The following is a 9,552-nucleotide window of genomic DNA, read 5'->3' as shown; positions in this document are numbered from 1 at the left end:
CATTGCAACGTTCCTGCGCAGTCATGTGTTCATCAGTAGCCGATGAGGTGGAAGCACTCGGAGAGCTAGAACGTAGTCGCCGAGCTTCATCTTGTGCACGACGCTTAGCACGATGTTCTTCACTTGCTTCCACTGTCTCTTGTGCATATTGTCGCTTCCTTGCCGCAGCTTGTTGTCGACCCCTGTTTTTAGCAGCCTGCATAGCAAAGCATTCACAGCGAGGCCGAAGCAACGTTGAACCATCTGATCGGCGCGGCAGCGGCGCCGCTGCAGCGCGAGGGGTTCTAGCGCGACGCGCTGACGGTGCCGCCATCTGGCGGGGCTCAGCTGTAGCGCTTGCTCGGCTCGGCTGTTTAAGGTTAAGCGTGCCGTCCACCGGGGATACGTAACTGCTCGAAACCTGGCACAGTATTGCTATCGCAATAAAAGTCTGAACAGTTACCAAATTTACCCTGGCCCTTGACACAGAGGCCAGCTTTTAAGTAGCTAAATGTACTGATGCCTCCGTTTCCCGATGTTACGTTTGTGTTTTGCGCTTTTTGTTATTGCACATATAAATGACCACAGTTTATGTAGTTTATATAGTTCTTGAGTGACGAATGCCATTGCAGGAGTGTTAGACGTACGCCACAATCGAATTCCGTCATTCAGTCTCATCTATATTCTCGCGTCGTTCTACACATTCTCTGCACTCACTTATTTTAGCCAGGCATGCTGCCTCTACAGGCAAATTATTTCAGCTTGAACTCTATTCCTACGTGTAATCCTAAACCTGAGTAAAATAATGAATGGAACGCGTACAGTCTTTAGAGGCCGAATGATCACAGTACGAAAGCTGATTGTGTGCAAAGTAAAAACTATTCGGTTGTGTAAACTCATCGAACAGTGCTATAACATATGCAAAATAGAAGTCTAAAATTTTGGCACAAATTTAAATTTTTGTATCAAGTTTGGGATTATATCGGGTAGAGTTTGGGTAATAAAAATGTGCTTTTAAGCATCGCAAGGTCTTGTTTATATGTGTCATATAGCATAAATTGGCTTCGTTTTTGAAAACAATTTTAAGGCGGCTGTCATATAGAATGCTACGTTCTATGAATATGGAACACAAATAGTGTAAGCTTCCTACAGATATGCAGACTATGCCTTTGAAATGTGTCTTGTGTTCACAGCGAGAAAATAGGGCTTTTCTGAATGAATAACTCTGGGACAATTGTGGAAAATGTAAGGCACTTGTAAGAACATATTGTAGAAATGGTTCAACCTTCCGACGCGTGCGGGAGTTTTTCTTCTGAAGTTTGTCTTGCGCCAGCAAAAATTGCTAACACTAAATTAAAAACTGAAGGGGTAGTTTCAGAAAATTTTAGAGCAAAATTAGAAGGCACCAGAGTGATGGTCTGCGAGTATAATTATCGATAAGTGTCTGGTAAACAATATATCAAATATCAAACGTTCGCTGAAAATGTCCAAACCTTCTCATTATTGAAAGTTTTAGTGAATATGGAAATGAAAAGATGCAAATGAATCGTTTATATTCAAGTTGAAAGGATGTATAATAAGCCACTTTTTACGACTCATGCTGGAGCCTCGAGGTAGGAGGTCCTGCCCAGCGTGCAGATTAGGAAGTGATGAGTACAGGCCGGCACGTGCTGAAGCATAACATGTATTGTACTTGCCATTAAATGAAATTCAGGTTAGAGATATGAGGCTTCTGCATTCTTGTCTCCGGTATTTTTCGTCCCTTCGTGCGTAAACAAGAATAACAAGTGACGCTGAGCTTATGTACAGGAATGTTTATTTTCAGAGCTCTGACTCTGTTCCCCTTCATGCCGGAAAGACCAGCAGCATAGTTGACACGTCGTTGCACGTGATCTTTTTCTTAGACGTAATGCACCAACGTTATCTGTGCTAGTCTAGTCAGAGCAGTATATCAAAGGGATCGGACAGCAGCCTAGATTTGTAGCCTCGGCCTTTTTAATATATTCACAGATATCCTCATCACCACGCTCTGGGCACCTGGAAAAAAGACAGATTATTGTGTTTTCACCGATGCAGGTCTCCTTACCATCGGTTCATTTTAGGTTCACGGCACACTTAAACAACTGAGCTAGCACAACATAGTTGAATAAATTGCACGGCATAGTGCAATGTTATATAAAGACGTCAAATCTAAATCTAATAAATGAACTACCATACTATTTATTGTTTTTACAGACTCTGCTGGTTGAAAGGGGCAGGACAACATAATAATGGTGCATCGGCCTTCATTGTGGAGTGCCTCTAAGCGCGTTCTTCGTTGATAAACGAGCCCTCATTTCGAGCTCATCATGCGTACATGGCCCCCATTGAAACAAGTATCGTCGCAATATTTTAAAGTACGAGTACGCCACGACGATTGCGAGGCTTAGGTCAATTAGCATTTGAGATGATGATTTTAGATTAATTTGATGAGCCTTTCAAAAAGGAAGCCTTCTATATTCCTTATTAGCGAAGGAACTATGACCGCGGCAGTGTCCCGAAAGTCTTCCTTTGCCACCTTGACGTCACAGGAAAAAGTAGTTGCAGTGATCGCAACTATAGCAATAGTATCATGCACCTTTACACCCTTGGCTACTAATATAGTCCATTCAGGTGCTAGTATACTCAGTAAATACTAAACTCCTTGCTGTACGTTCTTTTCCACATCCACTGACAAATCTAGCTCATGCTTTAGCGTTTACGACATGTGAGCACTCTTAAGTCCCCGTAACTTCAATAAAATGCTTTGCAGCCGCAAGATCACGCTCGCTGTTTAGCTGCTGCCGGGTACGAGTTTTTCTATTACATGTTTATCGCTAAGCAATTAGGATTTGTTTACAATATATCAATATTAGCTAAGCTAATTTCTTTAGCCATACTTCCCACGGGGCCGCTGACAGGCCACCCATTTCGGGGAAGCAGCCGCCAAGTTTTCAATGTTTATTTTGAAATGAACGCTACTGCGATTTTTAACCACCTTGGTGGCACATATTCATTTTCTTCAATTTATCACCGGAGTATTAATAAAACCATTTCCACTTGGTAATCTGGCATTGACTTCGTCGTCGCGAGTGATGTGAGCGAGAAATCACGGGCCTGGTTCTAACAGCTACGAGCTGTCATGGCTGGTATATAATGGCTTGCAGGGTTATGCAACGTCAGGCGACAATCTGACACGACCTATTTAGAAGATACTCCCAACTCGAACTTCTCATTTGATGTCAGGGAGTAAGATTGAACTTTCCAAGAGCCTTGTATTCAGGGGGGTCAGACAGTCTACCCGATTTCTTGCCTATGCTCGGGTTAAGCGGCACTTAACGTCTATGTCGGGATGCCGTTCACATAATGCTGCAGCTTGTGTGTGTGCTAAAATATGTACGAGATAACAGAGGTACCACTTAAAAGATTAGTGACTCTAACGAGGATCCGCAAGGAGAGTAGAGGACAGGAGCTTATCAAAAGCTGTAGCTTCATACTGTTTAAGGTGCAATTTGTCTCGCTTCCCCAGTTTGTCCATTATGTCTTTTAACTCGTTGTTCTAGTCGCCAGAACCGTTTCTTTGCATTTCAATGAGTGTGGCGCCCTAGAAAAATCTCTTGGCGTTAGATACCGCAGAGATATACCCATTGTAATCATTCACTTGTGTAAAGCGACGCTTTGGTGACCCAGTGGTTAAGGCACTCAAACGCTGTACCAAAGAACGCGGGATTGAATTCCGGCCCCAGCAGCCGCTTTTCGATAGGCGCGAAAAGGAAGGTGCTCATATGCTGTGCGGTATTACTGCACATTGAATAACCCTATAGTATCAAAATTTCCGGAGTCCTCCACTACGGCGTGTCTCATAGCCTCAGTCGATTTGGGACGTTGAATAATGTCAACCAAACTATTTATGTAAGGGGCCAGCTAGTCATGAAGCCGGTTTACAAAAGTGCCAGAAGAACGTTCAGGTGGCAGGCACCCTAGAAAGCTGCCAGCTACGCGAGAAATGAATATTAACAATGAAACGGGTCCAGTGCACGGTAATGAACACCAGGCGGTTGAAATTTCTGGAGCCCTTCGTTACGGCGTCTCTTATAGCCACAGTCGCTCTCGAAAGTTAAACCCTGCCAACGAAATATCTAACTAAAACAAACACAAATGAGGCCACAAATGAATTACATAAGGCTTTAAACGCACACAACGACGAAAAAGCACGCGTACCGACCGCTCGAACTGACAAACAAGTGTTTCGTATGCGAAGCGCTTTTTCGAATCGCAATTGGAGGAAACCGAAGAGGAAACGACATCGCTGCGCAAGTGTTTCATTTCTTTCCTTTATTCCCCTGAAGCGGCTAGGAAACAATACTAGCCAATTGTATATACGATTGTTGGGATGGGTTGTCGATCATCCCGATATTCAGTGTGAGATGGTTATATACCCAAGGTTTTCAGCCACAAGACAAAGGCCTTAGCATGAACGGGAAAAGAATGCTTTCGTGTACAGTGCGCATTGTGCCTAAGTATGCCAAGCCACTGCAGCGATGCCACTTCTCTGGAACGGGCTGTATACAATGTCATGTAGAATTACACAAGGTTTTATCCAGCTTAAACCAGTTAAGCTCTTCAAAACCACTGTTCATGATGGTATGGCATGCGTTTCTTCGGCGACTTGACATTGAGATACCGGCACAGAGTTCGGCAGCAGTGATAAAACTGAATAATAAATTTGGTGTTCAGAGAAAGGTTAAAAATGTCGACTGTCTCAGTTAGAGACAAATTTCTATGCCTAAATTAACGGTGTACTATTGGATATATATATGTAGTTGGTTCTAGTGATCATCGCGAGCATGTCTGCAACTTGGCTAGTAGATGAACGCCAAATCGAAAGTGAAATGGCCTGACACCAACCCGTATGCTGCACAAGAAATGAATGTCACAATTTTGGTACGGAATCGCGTTCGTATTTTTCCCTAAAGCGTGTCTTCTAATTCTGGGTTACAACTAAGCTTCTGGACCGGAAGAACTATAAACGCTATCACAAAAAAGTCCGGCATTGAATAGCCAGTTCCGCTTCATGCAGTGAATGTTGCGGTGCTATTTTAGGTCATACCATAAATAGCTGGTTCGCGGCAAAAATTGCAATCAGTCTTCACGATATGGCGGACACTTAAGCCATACTATCGCGTGCACACTTAAGACGAAGGTTGAGCGTTCTCTCAGTGTTTCAGTCCTCATGATCTTTGGGTAAGTGACAGTAAGATCAAGCTCACATTTTGCTAGACAAGCGCTTTACGGTGATAAGCGGCTAGAACTTAGCATACTGATTTATTACTGCTTAAATTAATCACGCCAGAATGGTCACTGAAGCTTGGAAAAGGGGTATTCCATGGCTAGAGAGTTTTTGTGTAGGCCGCAAAGCATTGCTGAATGTTTTTATAGCCCCATAATCGCCATTACAGCCCACACGCACACATATACGCGTGCGCACATGTGTGTTAATGTACCTTAACACGCAATCAGGCACAAATTTTAAACAAATGGTATAACAATTTGGATCAATAGCCCACACGAGGAAATGTAACTATGCAAAAACAAAAGGACGAAGTTCCACAAAACGAACCGCACAACAAGGCAGAAGGACCCTTAAGAACTCACAGAATACATGGCAGGAGAGTCGATGGCCTCTGCCGTGGCGACAACTTAGCTGCAAGTAGTCAACAATCTCGGCTTCACCGCTTCTGTACAGCTGCCGCGATTGAGGACATAACCATCTTCTAGATCAATTCACTTCAATATATGTGGCCTGGTACGGCATCTTTGGACTGCCATTTGTATGTATGTACATATTGTGGGCGTTGTGAACCACACGAAAAAATGTGGCTTTGATATCTATGCAACTGGCACATCTGCTGCACTCTGCAGTAAGCGAGTGACGTCAACTCTCTAATTTTCCATTCTGTTCTTTAGTCACGACATCAGAAGCAACTGTTCTTTAGACATTGTATAATAAGGTTTGAGTGATATCTGATATCCGGAGTTCTCGAAATTCATACGGTTTCGATGGGGTACTAGAAGATTTCTCTTGCAATAAGAATTTTCAAGAAAAGGACCATTGAACATGAAGCCAAGCTCCATCAGTTCAGTTCAGTCGTTCAGTCGTGTCCGACTCTTCGTGATCCAATGGACCATATCACGCCATGTTTTCCGGTCTCTCACTATCTTCCTAACGTTACATAACTTCATCTGCAGCGCCTCGAGGATGCCATCTAACCATCGCATTCGCTACCTACCCCTTCTCCGGTGATCCTCAACCTTTCCCAACATCAAATCTTTCTCCAACGACTCCTCTCTTCTCATCAGATGACCAAAGTAGCTGAGCTTTAACTTTAAAATTTGGCCCTCCAATGAGCAGTCAATGTTTATGGTCGACAATATTGACTTATTTGATCTTCTGGCAGTCCAAGGAACTCTCAAGTCCCCGCCAGAATGACAATTCAAACGCGTCAATTCTTCGACGGTCACCCTATTTCACAGTCCAACTCTCGCATCCATACATCACAACTGGAAAGACCATAGCACGAGTTATACGGAATTTGGTTGGCAGACTAATGTCTATGCTCTTTACTAGGCGGTCAAAGCTAGCCTTGGCTCTCTTTCCCAGAAGCAGGCGTCTCCTAATTTCATGGCTGCAGTCTCCTTCTGAGGTAATCTTAAAGCCCAAGAAGAGACAATCTGTCACAGCGTCCACTTCTTGTCCCTTGATGCTCCAGGACGTAATGGGGCAAGACGCCATGATCTTTGTCTTTTTAATGTTCAGTTTAACCCCATCTTCTCACTCTCTTCTTGTACGCTCATCAGAAGTCTCTTGAGTTCCACTTCACTTTCTGCCATTAAAGTAGTATCATCCGCATATCTAAGGTTGTTGATACGTTTTCCAGCAATCTTCACTCAAGCTGAAGACTCGTCCAGATGGGCCTTCCTCATGATGCACTCAGCATATAGGTTAAATAGACAGGGCGACAGTATGCAGCCTTGTCTCAATCCTTTCTCAATCGGAAACCAATCAGTAAGACTATGCCCAGTTCTGACTGTGGCCTCTTGCCCTCCATGCCCTCTGTGCAAATATGACAACAAAAGGCACATCCGTGCTTCTCGTTCATTCGGACTTAATAATACGCGTTTTTCATTATTTGTGCTGTGTGTAACTCGGAACTGCGGCACCCTTGCAAATATAAAAACCAACATGTATATATATAAATTTAAGAATTGCTCTTCCAAACATATTAGGACTTGCCAACAGTTGACCTGAGAGTGCTAGCTTGTATGAGCTCATAATACAATCGCTCACTACTAATATAAATGTAGGTATTCACAGTGAAGAAAAAAATAAATAAGGGAGCAAATTGCAATTTTATTTTCAACTTCGTCAGCCTCGGGGAGTCTCTGGCATGATTTTGACACTTACATATAAGCCAGAGTTGAGCTCCATTTACGAACCGAATTTGCTTCTGTCGAAAAAAAAAACCTGCTCACATTAAAGAAAATCATTTTAGGCTTGTGGATACTTACTTTTCGAGGACCTCCACTGTGCCATCCGTGCACTTGACTCGCTCGCAGGGAAGTGTCACGACCTTTTCCTGTCCGTTTTTTATTTTATGGCCGTAGTATGTGCACGGACCTACATATGAATGACTCGAAATGAGTTGATGTACTACCACCCGCAAGACAAAAGTGGAAAGTCCACCACATGTCTTCTTCTTAGTGACTTCTGCCATTCAACACCCCTTCACCTCGGCAGTGACTTATTTCCTAAACCTTCGTCTTATAAAGGACGACTTATGTAACTAAGCTGCTCTGTCGCCGTCGTAGTGCACTCATCAAACAATTTGACAGTTTTCTAAAGCCTCTCGGCTTATAAAAGGCAACATACTTTCAATTCTGTGTTATTGCAGTAAATGAACCAGTCTAAATTCAATATTTCGAATCAATATTTACCGATGCTCAGGCTCGAACTGATTTGCAGCTTATGATGGCAAAGTGGCGAAAAACAACACACGCTGTAGATATCATTGTTCTTTTAACACTTCTTCTTACTTTCTACGAGATGCTTCCCCCTTACCACCAGGTAAGCTGCTTTACACCCAAATACAAACAAGCATTGGGTGCTAGAAATAACGTTTGGCCTACGGACTACACAGAGTGTTTGGCTTAACACAGATTTAAACAATAACTACACACAGACTGGTAAGACATATACGATGATCCGCTGCAATGGCCTACGCTGCGCTGTTCTGTCATTAGAATAAAAGGGATGAATACCACCTTTTCCATTCTGCTTCTGATTTTTCCCTTCACATGACAGTATGGCCAAAGCCATGAAAACAACCCGAGTGAGTGCAAGAGCACGCATGTTGGTTGAGAGTTACTCGCTGTTTTTCACAATTAGTAGGTAATGATTGTGCCTTATCTTCGCCCGCTTTTATACTCTGGATTTCAGAGTTAAAGAAGACGCGATGACGGCTATTGTGCCCGCGAAACAACCTTTACCACGAATTACCATGCATTTCGTCAGCAGAAACATGCATTAAGTAATGAATAAAACTGAGCTACCCAGAGCAGTGCAATTAAATTGAGACACGTGTGGTAGATGATATAGTCCTCTTTAATATCATTCCTAAGAGATTGCTTACAATGCTGAAAATTAATAGGTCATGAGTTTTTTTGCACATCAGCTAGACTAAATTGCAGCTGCCAGCCAGGATTGAAGAAGGGACTGCTTCTAGTATCGAAGGAAAACCCAAATCTGACGTGGGCATTTTCAATTCTTCCAAGAAATCAATGCACATGTTTTGATCAAACTGTGCATGTAATTTATTAGATTTTATGGTGTGTGCAAAAGGTACACGAGAAAACCAAAATATTTTCCTTTCATTCAGCGGTGATAACTATCCAGTCTTTTAGTAAATTTCTGTAGTGTTTTTATATTGTTATTAAGTTGGTATTTGACAGACAGATGGCGCTCTATGATTATGAATGCCACCTCGAAATCGGTGCTTTTGCTTCATCTTCAAGAACTATCCGTCCATGATCACTAAAAAGCAATGCATTTCTCAGCAAGGCCGAAATTTGTGCTGTGTGAAGTGTTTATGAGAAGTTCTCAACTATCAGTGGGTCGAACATATTTGGACTTTGCAACAATTGTGCCTCAACAAAGCTTAAACCAAAAAGAATACCGCCTCTAAAACCACTCTCTTACGTCTCATATACTAGCGGAAGAGCTCCGATCCTTTTCCGCCCACCTTCAGGTTCTCGTAGAAAATATGTCCCAGTGAAACATTGTTGACACACATGTTTTGAGGTGATATGCTCTCTTGATCGCTAGGGTACGTTTCTTGTGGTACCCATTGCAAGCTTAAGTCAGCCTTTCCACTAACTGGCATTCCTTTATGCACTAGCACTATAAGCCCAGTCTTCTAAATATGCGCAGTTGGCGTCATGAGCGAAACATTTAGAGCGTACCTGCGCCACAGATGACATGGCCTTGCGCTGATTTAC

General features: G+C 42.9%; 1 long non-coding RNA gene across 1 annotated transcript; it reads right to left on the bottom strand.

Annotated features, from left to right (window-relative positions):
* Positions 1–1,778: 1,778 nt before the first annotated feature.
* LOC146189039 (uncharacterized) lies at positions 1,779–8,477 on the bottom strand. Its single transcript, XR_014707267.1, has 3 exons — positions 8,320–8,477; positions 7,567–7,675; positions 1,779–2,016 (listed from the first exon to the last, which is right to left on the bottom strand). It is a non-coding gene; the product is annotated as an uncharacterized LOC146189039 (long non-coding RNA).
* Between the last annotated feature and the right edge of the window lie 1,075 nt (positions 8,478–9,552).

This window comes from Amblyomma maculatum, chromosome 5, assembly GCF_055883805.1.
Source record: "Amblyomma maculatum isolate TAMU_Amacu chromosome 5, ASM5588380v1, whole genome shotgun sequence".
Classification (NCBI taxonomy): Eukaryota; Metazoa; Arthropoda; class Arachnida; order Ixodida; family Ixodidae; genus Amblyomma; species Amblyomma maculatum.
This window is presented reverse-complemented; position numbering and strand designations above follow the sequence as displayed.